Genomic DNA, 17,877 nt, shown 5'->3' on the forward strand with positions numbered 1-17,877 from the left:
TTATTCATTTTGTAATTGTGAAACACGTTGACTGTCCAACAGCAAACATGTGTGAAATTGTTGTCACTCCTTTGTCTATGCCAAATACTCCTTGAAGGGAATACCATTGAATTTTACCTAGTATGTTTGTTTTATTCACGCATTGTTGTAAATATAGTGGAGTTGGATACGACTGTCATACAAGTGAGAGGTTAAGCGTTATAAAACCTGGTTTAATCCACCATTTTCTACATTTGAAAATTCCTGTACCAAGTCAGGAAAATGACTGTTGCTGTCCAATTGTTTGATGTATTTTATCATTTGATTTTGCCATTTGATAAGAGAAATTCCGTTTTGAATTTTCCTCGGAGTTCCGTATTTTTGTGATTTTACTTTTTAATGGCACACGTTTACTGTTTAAATGACTAAGGACGGTGTATTGTAACGCATACTGAACACGTCAACAAATACCACGAGAATTGCTTATTGTGTTAAGTGTTCTATTTCATTTTCATATATTCTTGTCATTTAATAGCTCAATTGTCCTTCACGGATTTAGTGTTGTTAAATATTATTTATTTTATTATAAGTTCAAAATACAAAATGAAAAAAAATGAAAATAAGGTTCCAATTTCTCACACCAAAATTCTCCTTAGTTCGGTCCTTTTAGAGTCATTTTGTCATTTTTACCTATGAAGTCTGTTTGTTTTTGACACATATTGTCAATATATTTGGATTTTATGCTACTGCAAAACGTAAAATCACAAAATCACTCCGAGGAAAATTCAAAAAAGAAAGTCTCTAATCAAATGGCCAACACCAAAAGATATGACAGTTGTTATCCATTTGTTTGATGTGTTTGAGCTTTTGATTTTTCCATTTGATTTATACGGACTTTCCGTTTTGAGTTTTCCTCGTAGTCAGGTATTTTTGTTATTTTTCTTTATAGCTTCTACATTTGTCAAGTCCTTTTTAATGTTGGATTACAAAATGAGCGATCTTGAACCAAGTAAATGTATAAAAGCGGTAAGGCAACTGATTAATAGATAGATTTTTCCCTTCCAAGACTGTTGACCGTTCAGCAATAACACTTTCACAAATAACGACGGATATGTCCCTCTGTTGCGATTGCAATCCCGTCCTCATTTCCTCGAGACTGTCAGTGTGAAATAACCGAATTATACATCATCCAGTTTGTACCTACCATAGCAACACTTAAGTTTTCAAAGTTATGTTTCAATGTGTATCATTGTCCAGATTTTGTTATTATATGGTGGTTTTTTTTTAATTTTGGCGTTGTCAGTTTGTCGCCAACATTTTATAAGTTTAGATATCCCTTTGGTATTATATGCCTCGCTTTTCTATTCGTCATTTTGTGTGTATTATGCTCTCGTCTTTGGTCCATTCTTCTGAAAAAAAATATTTATCGATTCCCGTTTTGCTAAAAATATCAAACTTGAAAACTTCTATGTCACCAAAGCTCTTTACAGTGTAGAATCGCACATATAATACTTTTAATGTATACAGCGCCGGATCAATGTATTTAGACTAAAACACATTCTACTCACAAAAAATTAATGAATAAACATACGAAAATACAAATATAACAGATAAAAGGTATCGTATAAAGAAATATAGCAACATAAACAGACGAGATAACTATTTTGTATAAGATCGCTTCACAGCACCGTCTCTTGTCCATAAAAGCGCTTGATAATGTGTAAATAATGCTAGATTTCTCCATGTGTAGCTATTTTTATCAACATAGTTATCTCCTTTATACCAACGCCACTTCTTTCTACTACTTGAAAGTGTTTCTCTGCGCATTCGATTAACAATATTTGGAAGTCGAGAAAAGGATATTTTTTGTGGAAGTGACATCTGGTGATATCCATGTGTTCCAGTGTTTGGTCTCTGGAGTGGAAGTATTTGTACTTTTCCTGACGATTCTTGTTGACTTGATTTAGGTGGCGACCTCGGAAGGTGCGGTATTGGTGCTTTGCCAACAACTACTGCCATTTGAGGTTCTCGAAAGTTCCTGAAAATATCAATGAAAAAGATGGATATGGTTTCCTTGTAAACACGTACCAACAAACTTGAGTTTCTGTCATCTACAAGAGAGACATCTCATGATTGAGAGGAGCGATGTCAGATGCCACAGAAGGAAGATATCAGATGTTAAGACTAGATGGATCAGATGGTTTAAAATTATTATCAGACTATGTCTAAGGATATGGTACCCCAAACCCGCCAATTGTCAACATAAGAATTAATTGAATTTGTGGCACTTAATTTAAAACTACTAGAAGGACAGATCAAATACGAAATTGAATAGAACTATTATCATAAAAGTGCAACAAAAAACCAAAACGACAATGTAACACACATACAGAACCGAACTATATAATAACAACTGCTATTTTCCGGATACCTGATTCAATCTAATACAATATGTGCACAACAATTCCAGAACTGATTTTACAAAAATGGATTGTAAAACATTCCTGGAGAAAGATATCAAACGTTCGTTCTGAGGGATATCAGACGTACCAGATGAGGAATTTTATTGCATAACAAAATATGCAACGGATACTAGATGCTGTAAATAGAGGATAACATATTTTCATATGCAGAGTATCCATCTTTTGTTATAGCATCACGTCGAATTGCTAAATGGTTAAATCCGATAGAGAACCACGTTTTATGAAATATAAAAAGATTATAAAAAAAGTTTTAACATTTCGTTGACATAAAATTCGTCAATTCATATATTAAGTCGAAACTCAAATCATTCAAAAACACAAAAAATGCCTAAAAGAAATGCCAAATATGACAAAGGTCGTTCACCATAATGACTCAACACCCCATTGTTAAAACTAAAGTTAGCATTTCAAACAGTTACTTGACAGAAAATGACAGCATCAATGCTATTTCACGACAGCCCTAGAGTGCCGACTATTGGAATAAGATATGCATGGTCGGTGCACGTCATGAAAAACTTCAAAATAGCATTTTAAGACCGTCAGTACCATGATTATTATTGGGACTAGTATTATGAAAATTATTGTGAATTTTTAGGTCTCGTTCAATACAATTGTATGAATTTCAAGACTCCCTTTGATAATCTCTACGCCACGAAAATGTGTCAATTCATGTGTCGCGCAGTTCGTGGTGTCCTATGCTGTCGTTTATTTATGGCAGATGTTCGTTGTTTTTTGCAGTGTACCCGTTGTTATGTATCATTATGTTATTTATTTATGTATTTATCTGTGTTGAGGTAGCGTTTGTTTGTACTGTATTCCTGTCACGAAGTGTTTTCATTTTGAGGATTTTCTAACACTGCGATATAATCGGGAGGTTTTGATAGCCATACACCCAGGTTCAATCCACCATTTTCGACATAAGAAAATGGGTGTACCAAGTCAGGAATATTACAGTTATTATCCATTCGTTTGATGTGTTTTAGCTTTTGATTTTGTCATTTCATTATAATGGCCTTTCCATTTTGAATTTTCCATGGAGTGTAGTATTTTTGTGATTTTATTTTGTACTGTGTCAGGAATATGACGGTTGTTATAAAATATTCCGTGTCTATGTATGTTGGATTCTGTTTCTGTAGCAGCTCGGGTTTCAATTATGCCATTGTTATCCTATTATAGTGTATGCGTTTCCTTTCGGTTTTAGTTTGTCATCTTGATGTGTTTTCTCTTTATCGAATCATGACATTTGAACAGCGGTATTCTACTTTTGCCTTTTTTCTAACAGGATTCCGACGAAAAAAATCACTTAAAAAACATTTTCAACAATTTTGAGAACGAAAATATTCTTTCATTTGACTGTTAACAAAACTGTGAAATTTTAAAATACTAATAGTTATCAAAGGTACCAGGCTTATAATTTAGTACACCATACGCGCGTTCGTCTACATAAGACTCATCAGTGACGCTCATATCAAAATATTTATAAAGCCAAACAAGTACGATGATGAAGAGCATTGAGGATCCAAAATTCCAAAAAGTTGTGCCAAATACGGCAAAGGTAATCTATTCCTGGGATAAGAAAATCCTTAGTTTTTCGAAAATTCAAAGTTTTATATTCAGGAAATTTATAAAAATGACCACTAAGGCTTTTCTACCTCATGAATAAATTACATATGCTATATATGGCAACAGTTGTAGGAATATTTGGTAGTCAGCACTTTTGTAGTGCTGACTTGAATTATCATTGATATGGTTATATTTATAAATTATCTGTTTAAGAAATTTTGAATTTTTGAAATACTAAGGTTTTTCTACCTCAGGTATAGACTACATTAGCTGTATTTGGCAAAACTTTTAGGAATTGTGATCCTCAATGCTCTTCAACTTCGTACTTTATTTGGCCACTCAAACTTTTTTGGATTCGAGCGTCACTGATGAATCTTTTGTAGACGAAACGCGCATCTGGCGTATATACAAAATTTAGTCCTGGTATCAATGATGAGTTTATTGGTTCTCAATGCTCTTCAACTTTGTACTTTATTTGGCCTTTTTGATTATTTTTTTTTAAATTCGAGCGTCACTGATGAATCTTTTGTAGACGAAACGTTCGTCTCGCGCAAATACAAAATTTAAATCCTGATAATTATGATGAGTTTATTTGATGTCTTTGAGCTGTTGACAACCATTTGATAAAGGACTTTCTGTTTTGAATATACCTTGGAATTCAAAGTTTTTGCTATTTTACTTTTTCTAAAAAAACCTTGGCATTAATTGAAACTTTTTTTAGTGGTGTTTGTTTTAATTTATAATAATACAATGCCTTACCTTTTATTTATAACAGTTTATAATATGTATCAAGCTTCGAAAAAATATACACTTAAAAAACATCGGCTCCATGCCAGAAATTAAGAAAGAACTAATGGACTACATATCAACCAAGCTTTGTATCGTTTTTGTTGGGAATTGTGTTACTAAGAAAACAATAATAACAAGCTCTAAATTAGTATCAATGCATTTACAAAGTTTAATCAAGATTTTTGTTATTTGTTAATGCATTATGCAATCGCCTACTTGAAAGTCAGATAATGGTGTTATGTAACTTAACAACATCTAGCATTTAAACATTACAATCATATCTTATCTCTAACTTCATACTTACCAATAAAACACAAAATATACTTCACTAGATAGAATAAAATGGTCCTTCAATATTAAAATTTATAAAATAATAATACTGATCGTATAAAGGATAACGTTTTGTAACAATATAAGATTAAATCAACGTTACAATAGGATTATCTATAAATCTTTGTTTAAATCACTGTACAACTTGTCGGGTTAAAACAGAAATTTAATTAGATTCAAGTGGTATAATTAACTACAAAATTGATTGGTTGTCATTTAATACGTTGTGTTCAGTTGTTAATCAATACATTTTAAAACTTTTTTCTATCGTTTTGGTCTTTTTAAAAAACAAGTCTGAAATCAGTGATTTGTAATGTTAAAGAGAAATGTATAATATGCATAAGATTGTCTTATACAAATTTCACCAATTGAGCTATTTGGAACAACTACTGTATTGAAATGACATTAATTACTAATGTTTTATGCACACAGGTTAATTGTGGTATAACAGTTTCGTTTCAGAAACATAATCACGTGCCACAGTGATTATCTTTATGTTTTGTTCTTTAATCATGCAATAAAACATTTAAATCTCGGTGATCATCGATCTGTTGCCGTTAAAGGGAGATTTAATGACAGGTGATTTAAATACTAAACACTTGTATTGTGTTACGGTAACTCGGTCACTTAATTCTCTCACACGTAGGAATTTAATGCAATCTTTGGTCGTATATTTGTCTGAAGGAACAATTAAACAATAAACAACAATCAATTTACTAAAACAATAACGGTTATAACAATGTGATCAATATATGTGCATTTAAACAATGGAAAATTAGCGTGAACTCGGTACATTTCACTTTCTTTTGAATCGTCTAGAGTATGACTTTGTTTGATAATAATGATCATGTACCCACATTGTCATTGATAAAATTGAGGAAGGAAATGAAGAATGCGACATCAACCCGACCATAGATCAGACACCTATATTGTCATTGATGCATTTTAAAAATAATTCATTCCAATTAAGAAATACAATGTTATGTCATTGTAATAACATTAACGGTACCAATTTTCCTGCACAAGATGCGCATTTCGACAATACATGTCTCTTCAGTGATGCTCGTGGCCAAAATATTTGAAATCCAAAGCTTCATATTTAATTCTACTTTTTATTAATCTGTTTCGTTACTTTAGAGATAACTAAAAGTGCTAACTGGAATTGATAATGCAAGATATTTTTTGATTTGCTTGGTCTATATAACATTTTGCGGTTCCATATTTGTTTGTTTTTATAGGGATTAAGATCATAACACATTGTTGACTGCTGTACCACTATTTTGGGCATGTTTACCTATTATGTATGTTTATTTAATTGACACATCGTTACACTATAATGGAATTTGATACGACTGTCAAACAAGTGAGAGGTTTAGCTAGCTTTACAATCAGTTTTAATCCACAATTATTTACATAAGAAAATGCCTGTACCAATTCAGGAAGGTGACAGTTCGTTTGATGTGTTTGAGTTTTTGATTTTCCATATGTTAATGGACTTTCCTTTTTGAAATTTTACATATTTCACATATGACCAGAACTTCATATGAAAGGGAATCCATGGTATACATTAATGAAAACTCAACATGTAAATTCCTACTTTTAGAATTAGAAACAGGCAACAATAGTGTTAAGGAATGCACTCCGGGTGTTGGTTTGCGTTTATGTAGCTTAATAAATTTTTAGTTTCCTTCACGGTAGTTTATCATTTTATTCTTTTGCGTTTTGTTTGGATTTTTTAATCTTTGCGTTGCCAGGGTTTTTTCTTTAAAGATTTTTAGATGATCCATATGGCATCTTTGCCTTTCATAGATATATCGATTCTCAAATCTTACAAATCCATTTACACATTTTGTGCAAATGAAAGTAAAATCATAAACAGCTCCAAAAGGAACGACACGAGGTACGTCGACATGAGAATCCATACTCAGTTATACTCGGGAATACGGACAATTGGTAAATTGACAGATTGGATGCATATTTTTGGTACCTAAATAGTAAATATGCATCGAAATCACGTTGTGGGTGAATTATAAATTTGTTGGCACATTTTCTGAACTAAGAATACAACTTCAGCGAGCGTAACGTGTCGATTGAGATAGGTAAAGTCGAAGTGATGGAGAAGAGGGCATGTTATCTCGTCACAATTATATTGACTGTGGAAATATTAGTGGTTAGAACTAAAACCTTCATTTGTGTTATTCTGAATTTATATACTTATGACGTGGGTCGGTTTTATGGTCAATTTTGAGTTCTTGCCTTTGATTTTCGCATACCGATATGTATTTTTTTTATATGCCATTATGCATTTTCAGGTTTACCGACTATATTACAATGCTGACTGCTGTGCCCAAATTTTTTACGTTTTACTTATAATGTCTGTTTGGGTTGCTCACACATTGTTGTGCTGTCAATATAATGGAATTTCACGCGACTGTCATACAAGCGACAGGTAAAGCTAGCTATAAACACCTGATTTAATCCACCATTTTCTTCATGGAAATGCCTGTACTAACTGAGGAAACGAAAATTGTTTTCCGCTGAATTTCGTTAGCTGTGTTTGAGCTTTTAATTTTATCATTTTATAGAGGGCTATCCGTTTTGAACGTTCCTCGGAGTGGTATTTTTGTTATTTTACTTTTTAACGTATAAATGATTGGTTGGTGTTCATATATCTTTCGTTTGTGGTTGGGAAAAAGTCAAATCTTGTTACCCCAATCATACGTTATCAAAACCATCAGTGGTCATCGCTCACAGCTTATAACCATAATGGGGATGTAACTTAGTAATTATATTATAACTATACTATAGTTAGTATAGGTATAAATACTGAGCTATTAGTTCTATGTAATGTTAGTATGTCTGGTTTTATTAAAGTTGAATTTATGAAAACATTAAGAAAAGTTAGGCATCTTTGCCTCGCACCGGGAATGCAAAACGATGGAAACGATTTGAATGACAAAATAAAATCCAAAATGTCAAACACAATAGAAAATTCAACTGAAATCTCTCTGATTAAAATTTCACTGAACAAAGTTTGTCAGAATATTAATTAGACATAAGAAATAAGATACTTTGACATGATTTACTAAAATCAAATGAAAAAAAACTACTATAGGTTATTCATCGGATCTCTATACTAGTATTCATTGATGTACGTACACATGGTAAAATTAGATGCTATAATAGTTTACTACTTGTAGATATATTAAAGAAAGGGAAATAAGTTTTACTACTAGTAAAACATTGTAAATAATGTAAGGACATAAATAAGAATAACGCAAACAGTGATATAATGAAATAAGTAGAAATATTGAATGAACATTTAAACGTTTTATATCTATTTCAAACAGTAGTTGACACATTAAAGACTTTATAAGTGTTATCGTAAACGAAATCAGGCTAAATCAGTAGCTAATGTTGGCCTCATATTGTATTTTGACTGAACTTAAAATATATATAGTTTTGAAACATTGCCGATGTTATCATCATTAAGATAATTATGTTGTGATGTGCAAAAGCAGACCATTCTGTTTAATGTTTGTGGAGGAGTCTCTCTGTTTATTGTTGGATTGTTTGTATTGTATGGTTTTGTATTTCGAGTTTTAGTTTTAATTCTGCATTGTGGTTGGCTGTTATAGGTTTTAAAAGTAATAAGAAGAAAAATAATAGTTGTAACACAATTGCCTATTCTAAATGGGATGAAGGGATTTGCTATATGATTTAAGAGAAGAGTTGTCTCACTTTTTCATGACCTGGTTTTAAGACATATTTCTGTAATTAGTTATAGAAGAGGGACGAAAGATACCAGAGGGACAGTCAAACTCATAAATCAAAAATAAACTGACAACGTCATGGCTAAAAATGAAAAGGCAAACAGACAAACAATAGTATACATGCCACAACATAGTATATATAGTGAATATGATTGAAAGATGTAAAGTAAATTAACAAAAATACCGAACTCCAACATGTCCAAGGAAATGAACGTCATTTAAAACCAAACCCATCCCCACCAGCCATGATGCATGTTTTATATGATAAAGGGCAAAAACTGTTTTGCGGGTTTATTACATAATTTCATAAAAATCCTACAATAATCATCCTGGTGCATTACTGAGGCGACATTAATTGTCGAAATACACATATAACCATAAACTGTGAAAAATTAAGGCGTAAAACCGCATTCAGATAATTTTCAATTTGAATTCTACTCCTAAGGCATGTTAGGGGCAATATACCTGTCAAAATAGTATATGGACATTGACTTTCGAGTTTGGTTACTGATATCAACCATTAATAAAAATATCACAAGCCTAAATCCGTTTTTTTCTGTGAATGAACAGATTTTGTGTCAAAGATGATATCCCATATCCTTTGTTCTTCTATGTTTACTTATATTAATTTCTGTCGTTTACAAAGTTATACGTTTTTTGACTGTTTTTTTTGTGCATTTTAAACTAAATCCGTTGGGGTTATACTATTTGATACCTAAGTCTTGGTAAACACGCTAAACATGATTTGCTTGAAATGATTGGCAATCAAAACACATTTTAAACTAAATATTGAATTGTTTGAATCATCACCAAGCTGGTCATGCAAGGATTTTTTTTACCTGTACGTTAAATATATTATTTTTATCATTGTTGAAATGCCAATAACAACTGCTTAATTTGGCTCCACGAAATTCGAATGCTGTTGCAATGTTGTCTTAACATATAAATGAACACCACAATCTAACTTGTGTAGTCGGGTGCTTGAGATGCAATTTACCATTTCACTTTCCATTACACTGGATGTATTGACACACTTACAAACGATCAAACATTCGGATAGACATACCCTTCTGGAGCACCTGAGATCACCCCTAGTTTTTGGTGGGTTTCGTGTTGTTTGTTCTTTAGTTTTCTATGTTGTGTCATGTGTACTATTGTTTTTCTGTTTGTCTTTTTTCATTTTTAGCCATGGCGTTGTCAGTTTGTTTTAGATTTACGAGTTTGACTGTCCCTTTGGTGTCTTTCGTCCCTCTTCTATACCCAGCTACGCGGTGTTTTGGTGTCTTTAATTTTACAATGATAAAGGCAACAGTAGTATACCGCTGTTCGAAAGTCATTAATCGATTGAGAGAAAACAAATCAGGGTTAAAACAATTTAAAACAAAAACGGAGTGAAACACATCAACACACATAACAGAAAATGATGTATACTTCATAATAAGTTTAACTCACATTTTTTAACACAATTTCTCACGCTTCCTCTGCATAACAAAGTTGTACTATGTCGTTACTAATAAAAAGAATTTTATTGAACCATTAAATTGTACAAGCAAGTAAACTGCAATACAAGGTAACTTTAAGTGTAAAGTAATCAAGATAAACATTTTAAATCCCATTGTTCTTCTTTGGTGCTTAACGAAAATATTTAACATGTCAAATTTTATCTGATACATGCTGACGACTGTCTGTATTTATTTAACAGCTTACGAAAACAAAGGTCAAACTTGTAACATCTTTATAAGATTAGATTTTTTTCTGTTTGTGCAATTTTCAAAATGCAAGTATTCTGCGAGTTTCCTTAAAAAATATAAAATTATCAAACGATTTAATTCTTCATGATGGACAACAGTTCAATTATCAAGAGATTTATTGCCATTTTGATTAAGACGTACGTATCTTCCGACGTTTGACCTACATATCATCCGGTGTATGACCTACATTTAACACTCCAACGTATATCGGCCTTTAAATATTTCATGACAAGCATAGATTAAAATACTTTACCATTAATTAAATAGTCGTGTATATTAGTTGGTGTTTTTAGAAGTAAAACCGAGAAACAATTATTAAAATCCGTCTTTAATCTTTAGAAATTCGATTGTTTAGCAATACTAGTTAAATTTACAATGTACGGCATAACAGAGAAATTACAGCATGTCATTTCGTACATTGGCCCTATACTTTTTATAATATGTTATTGGTGAAAGAATAAAGTGATAATTAAAAACAGGCAGAAATTACATGGAGTAATATTTTTTCTAGCATCTACTGATAGTAAATGCAAGTAAAACCTAGGAGGTCATATAATCTCCTTGGTAAAACCAACCATGATATAAAAGATGTGCAAACCATAACAATTTTCCCATGCTTAATAAAATGGTCGACTTCGTCATCTTTGTAACAGATATGTTTTCTATTAAAATTGGAATTGTAGATATAAAAGATGGACGAAAGATACCAGAGGGATAATTAAACTCCTAAATCGAAAATAAACTGACAACGTCATGGCTAAAAATGAAAAAGACAAACAGACAAACAATAGAACACATGACTCAACATAGAAAACGGAAGAATAAGCAACATGAAACCCCACCAAAAACTAAGGGTGATATCATGTGCTCCTGAAGGGTAAGCAGATCCTAATTCACATAGCTATAAGACGTGTAACGATGTTTTTCTATCCCAAAGTCATGTATTAAGTTTTGATGTTATATTTGTTATTCTCGTCGGATTTTGTCTAATGCTTAGTTCGTTTCTGTACATGTGTATGTAAGATTTTATTGTTGGGTCGTTGTTCCTCTATTATTTAATGCGTTTCACTCAGTTTAAGTTTGTAACCCTGATTTGTTTTTTTCTATCGATTTATGAGTTTCGAACAGCATTATACTACTGTTGCCTTTATGTAAAAGCACTTTACCAAATTCTTTAATTTTATTTTCAGATACTAAAGTATATTGATGGTGTCCTTTCACTTATAAATAATAATCCTTGTTCCCAGTCACTACCAGTAAAAAGTCTGGAACCTTTAATTCAGCGGTTTGTTACTGTAAATCATATTTGTTTTTGTTCATTGTTTTGTACATAAATAAGCCTGTTATTAGTCTTCTCATTTGAATTGTTTTACATTTGTTATGTTTGGGCTTTTTATAGCCGATTATGAAATATGCATTTTCCTCATTATCGAAGGCCATACGGTGACCTATACGTCATGTATAGTTGTTCTTCTGTGTCATGTGGAGATTTATCTTACTTGACAATAATACCACATCTTATTTTGATATGGTATAACCACTTTTCTGCTTTGAAATAAAAACCAGGTGCTCCGCAGGGCGCAGCTTTATACGACCGGAGAACCCTGAACAGTTGTGGCAAGTATGGCCACAACATTCAAGCTTGATACAGCTCTGGATTTGGCTTGCGATCATTGACCTGAAATACCTAGTTTTTCCCCTTTTTTGAACCTAATTCTGAAACATTTTGATCCATAACCCCCCAAAGTCAATACAAAACATACCTTCAAAGTATGGAAAGTTCTGGTTTAATTTCAGAGAGATTCGTAAGTTATTGTTTAAAAACTATAAAAATTTGTAAGGGTTCCATGGAACCAAGTGTCTCGCCTACTTTAGCCGTATTTGGCACAACTTTTTTGGAATTTTGAATCCTCAATGCTCTTCAATTTTGTACTTGTTTGGCTTAAAAAATATTTTGATTTGAGCGTTACTGATGAGTCTTATGTAGACGAAACGCGCGTCTGGCGTACTAAATTATAATCCTGGTACTTTTGATAACTATTTACACTACTGGGTCGATGCCACTGCTGGTGGACGCTTCGTCCCCGAGGGTATCACCAGCCCAGTATTCATCACTTCGGTGTTGACATGAACATCAATAATGTGGTCATTTTTATAAATTTCCTGTTTACAAAACTTGAATTATCCGTAAAACTAAGGATTTTCTTATCCTAGGCATAGATTACTTTAGCCGTATTTGGCACGACTTTTGTGGAATTTTCAACAAAAATGAGGGGAAAACTCAATAAAAATATTCTGCTTGATACTATCTTTTGATTGTAAGAAGCGTCTGTCCAAGTTTGGAAAAAAATCCAGGATAGCTTATGAATTTAATAAATGTTTTAAAAACTTTAACTATATGAATGTAATGTTAACTGGAAGAGAAACTAAGTCCATTTATAAGTAAAATACAGATACACAGGTACAAAATATTCACAAAATTTCCTTCTAGATACTAGCTTTTGATCATACACAAGCTTCTGTTCTAGTTTCCTTGCAGAAAATCTAAGTCCTTTCAAAATACGGAAAAAATGGATTTATCGTTTTACAAAATTACTTCTGGATACTATCTAATGATCATAAACAAGCTTCTTTCCAAGTTTGGTATAAACCAAGGATTGTTTAAGAAAGTTATTAAAATTATAAAAACTTTAACCACAGAGTGAATCTAATGTCTGCCGCAGAAAAACTAAGTCCATTTATAAGTAAAATACGGAAAAAAATGGAATTTTATTTTGACAAAATTTACTTCTGGATACTATCTTATGATCATAAACAAGCTTCTGTTCAAGTTTGGTAGAAATCCAGTATGGTTTGAGAAAGTTATTAAAATTTCAAAAACTGTTACCACAGAGTGAATATTTGTGGACGCCGCCGCCGACGACGACGGAATGTGGAATCGCTTAGTCTCGCTTTTTCGACTTAAGTCGAAGGCTCGACAAAAATTGTTATTTGGGGGCACCTTTTGGCCCCTAATTTCTAAATTATTTAGACAATAACCCTCAAAATCAATCCCAACCTGTCTTTAGTGGTATTGAACCTTCTTGTAAAAATATATAGAGATCCATGCACTTAAACACAAGCATTGTCTGTAAACTAGACAAATGCTTCTTTTTGGCCCCTTATTCCTACATATTCGGGAAAATTAACCCCAAACTGAATCCCAGCCCTCCGTGTGTTATATGAAAACTTGTGGTACAATGTCAGAAAGATCTAAACAGTTACAGTACTACCTGTGACTTTATCTTATTAATGGTGGCCATAAAAAATATGTTGACCATGGTGGCCCTATATGTCCATCATCATACCCCCTGTTGCTTTTTTAATACACAAGGTATTAATCAAAAACTAGTCAAGGATAAAGGGATAACTTGAATGCATTGAAGTGTTAAAATTATGTACCTTACAGGTCATGTGTCTCAGGTAAAATATACATGTATGTGTTTGTCAAATTTAATAACTGTGTTTATGACAAGAAATTCAAAAATAAAATGAAAAAATAAAACAAGGTGAACAAACAGCTCAATAAAAAAATAAAATAATTGTCTCATAACTATTAGTTTTAATATTATATACCTTTTAAATAATTTTTAAATCAATTTAAGTTATTTTTTATATTAAGTCTATTTTTTTAAAATTTAAAATGCCTGCCTTTTTCTAATGAAAAGGTGTTTCTCAAATTAATTTTCTTAAATCAAAAATTGTTTATTATTGTAGAAAGACTGATCTGCATTCAACTGTCTTTAGGACTTAAACTAAATAAAATTTAGGCTTAGTTCATTATTTCTCTAAATAAAATATAAATATTAGAAATATTCATTACAGCAAAATTTGATAATATTTTTATTGTCATATGATATTTTAAACATGATCTATGTTTTAGAGGTAATGCATTTCTTTTACTTTTGGTTTTTGGGTAAGAGACATTATTATGAGAAGGTAAATAATTTTCAAATAGATTATCTCAAAGTTGTGTTGGTAATTTTACAAACAATGAATAGGTGTTTTCATTGACCTAGTGACAAGAGACACTATTTACATATTCTATCCTTTCTAGGAATTTGATATTGTCCATTATTTTCTATTTCTAAATTATGACCAAAAAGTCTACCTTTTGACACAATCAAGTTAACAGTTTTTATCATAAGTTTTTATTCCTTTATTTTTCTTTATAAATTCATTTTTTTATTAAGGACTTTAAAAGTCTTAATTCATTCAAGTCCCTGCAATTATTAACTTTATCTAAAAGGCCTAGGTTGAGTGAAATATTCTTTGCAAATGTATACCAAGAATATGTATCATGCCAGTCCAGCACTTTTGACCCTAATTAATATACCATAAAAGTGTCACCATCTTAAGAAGTGCACATTATTTTTTTCTGGAGACAAATTTTGAAAGAAATTAACCTAACTGAAGATAACATATTGAATAAATTTCAAGACAATTTTTTTAAAATAATTTCTTTTCATAAGATTCACTTTATTCAGAGATGAGAACATTTTTCATTATGATTAGCATTTTTATTGAGCATTTAACAAAATTTGATGATAACTAGGTGGGCATTTGGAAAATAAGTCTTTTCAGTGATTGTTTGTGCACAACTCTTGTTTTGAGATTTGAAGAAAATTTAGATAAACAAAATATTTTTTTTCCTACACCATATAATGAAACTTGTAGTTTTCCTGAATAATATTAGATGTTATCAAAACTTATTGTAAAAGGATTGATATTCATTGATCATCTTATTTTGTTAAGAAACCGACTTGTTTAATTACTTTATTTTTTTTGAAATATCATTTGCATGATTATTAGTTATTATCTGAATATTCTAATAATTAATAGTAACTATTAACTCATTAACATGTAATAATGCTAACAAACAATTGAATACAATGTACATCATTTACATTTATATAAACCTTTTACTTAAACATTGCTAAAAAAAATTTATTAAAAGTCTGTTTATTTCAAATGCTAGTCAATAACTTTATCTTTGACTTTTTGCCATTTCTACCAAGAAGAAATTAAAAGAATAAGAAACAAAAAGGTAATGAAAAAAAAAACATAAATAAAAAATTTAAATAACATTAAACATGTTAAAACAAAACAAAAAATGATAAATTAAACAGACAAAAACAATATTTTATTCTACATTTTCAATAAAAAGATGAATTGTCAATTTTAAAAGAAACCTGAGTTACCTGTACAGGTAAATTTTAATGAAACATACTAGCTGAAAACTTCAACCCTGATTGATTTTAACAGTTAACATAATGAGATAAAAAATCTACCTATGTTTTATGACCCCCAATAAATGGCCAACATCTCAAGATTGAATACCCCAATAAATGTCCACCATTGGATGTTGACCATGCAAGAGGGTGGACATTACTAAGAGGATGTCATAGGCTGTAATGTAGATAAAAGTTATTGTCTTTAAACTAGAAAAATGCTTGTTTTTGCCCATTTTTGGCCCTTAATTCCTGGACTATTTGCCCAATAACGCCTTAAAATAAATCCCAACCTTCTACTTATGGTATTAAACATTGTGGTACAATTTCAGAACAATTCCAACTTTTTGTCCCGAAACTAGACAAATGCTGTTTTTGGCCCCTTTGGGCCCCTTATTCCTAAACATTTGGGACCATAACCCCAAAATAAATCGCAAGATTCCTTTTGAGGTTATAAACAATGTGTTATAATTTTATGCATTTCTTTTTCCTTATTCAAAAGTTATTATCCAGAAACAATCCGTCTTTGGACGACGTTGACGACGACAACGATGACGTGATACCAATTTACAACCAAACAATTTTTTTTATTTTTGAGGTTGTTTAAAAAGACCCCTTGTTTTTACATCCAGATAGATATTTCAATTCAGCATCAATTTTTAATCATTTAGAAAGCATTGAATCCAGAATTTTTTTTTAGAAATATTAGACTTTTTCATTTCACTCCATGTTTTTGACATAAGCAAAATACTGGAATTATAATACAAGTCTGGTACATATATAACAATGACATCATTGATTGTGTTAGAAATGATACTAGATTCATGCACCGTGTACAATTTATAATTTCAGTACTGAGGATTTAAAATGTTGTTTTCCTTTTAAAGTTGAGAATGGAATGGAATGCACAAAAAAGACAACAACCCATCAAAACAGCAGAAAATAGTACAGTACAAGGCCACCAATGGGTCTTCAGAATAGCCAGAAAAGCCTTCGGAGATAGGCTTTCCTTGTATTTGCATTTTAATTAATTTGTAACTTTAACTGACAAATGAACATTGTATATTGCATTATGTTTGGCTATACTATACTATACAAACTATGAACTACAAAACCTTTTTGTTCATGATTTATATTAAACATATTTATTTATTTATAGTGGATTGGGAAACAAGTTTTGCAACTTATATTAATCCCTTTCCACTTTGGGGGTGCGAGTGCTGCCTTGTAGCATTAGCCTACTCTCTTTCGAAATCTACAATGATTTAGTCAGATAGGTTTGAATTTTTATGTCAGTTGTGTTTTGTTTTTCTGTGACATATGTTTAGTATGGCGTTCATTATCACTGAACTAGTATATTTGTTTAGGGGCCACCTGAAGGACTCCTCCAGATGGGGGAATTTATCGATACATTGAAGACCTGTTGATAACCTTCTGCTGTGGTCTGTTCTATGGGGTTGTTTTCTCTTTTTGACAAATTCCCTATTTCCATTCTCAATTTTACACAGTTTGGACCCTATTATTCTCGTGATAACCAATGGTGTGAGTTTGATTACCCAATTTTGTCAACAAAATGGAACTAAATCAACTGTTAATCATGTGGGCGATTAAGCTATATAACTAGCTACCAAACCTGGTTTTCCTGCCCATTTTCTTCGAGAAATACCTGTACCAAGTTATGAATATGATATTTGTTTTCCATTCGTTGTGTTTATCGATTTTATAAAGATTTATGGACTTCCTTCTTTTTGAATTTACCTTGGAGTTCAGTAAGTGCTAATACTTATTTTTCAGCTTAAAATGTTGTATGAAATATATTTTTTCCATTCTGAAAGGTTCTTTCCATAACTGTATATATAGTTAAAGCTGGAAAATTTATAACACATGCTCACTAATGTCTCAATAATTTTTGTAAAAATCAGACAAAAACCTACCTTTA

This window comes from Mytilus trossulus, chromosome 2, assembly GCF_036588685.1.
Source record: "Mytilus trossulus isolate FHL-02 chromosome 2, PNRI_Mtr1.1.1.hap1, whole genome shotgun sequence".
NCBI classification, from domain to species: Eukaryota; Metazoa; Mollusca; class Bivalvia; order Mytilida; family Mytilidae; genus Mytilus; species Mytilus trossulus.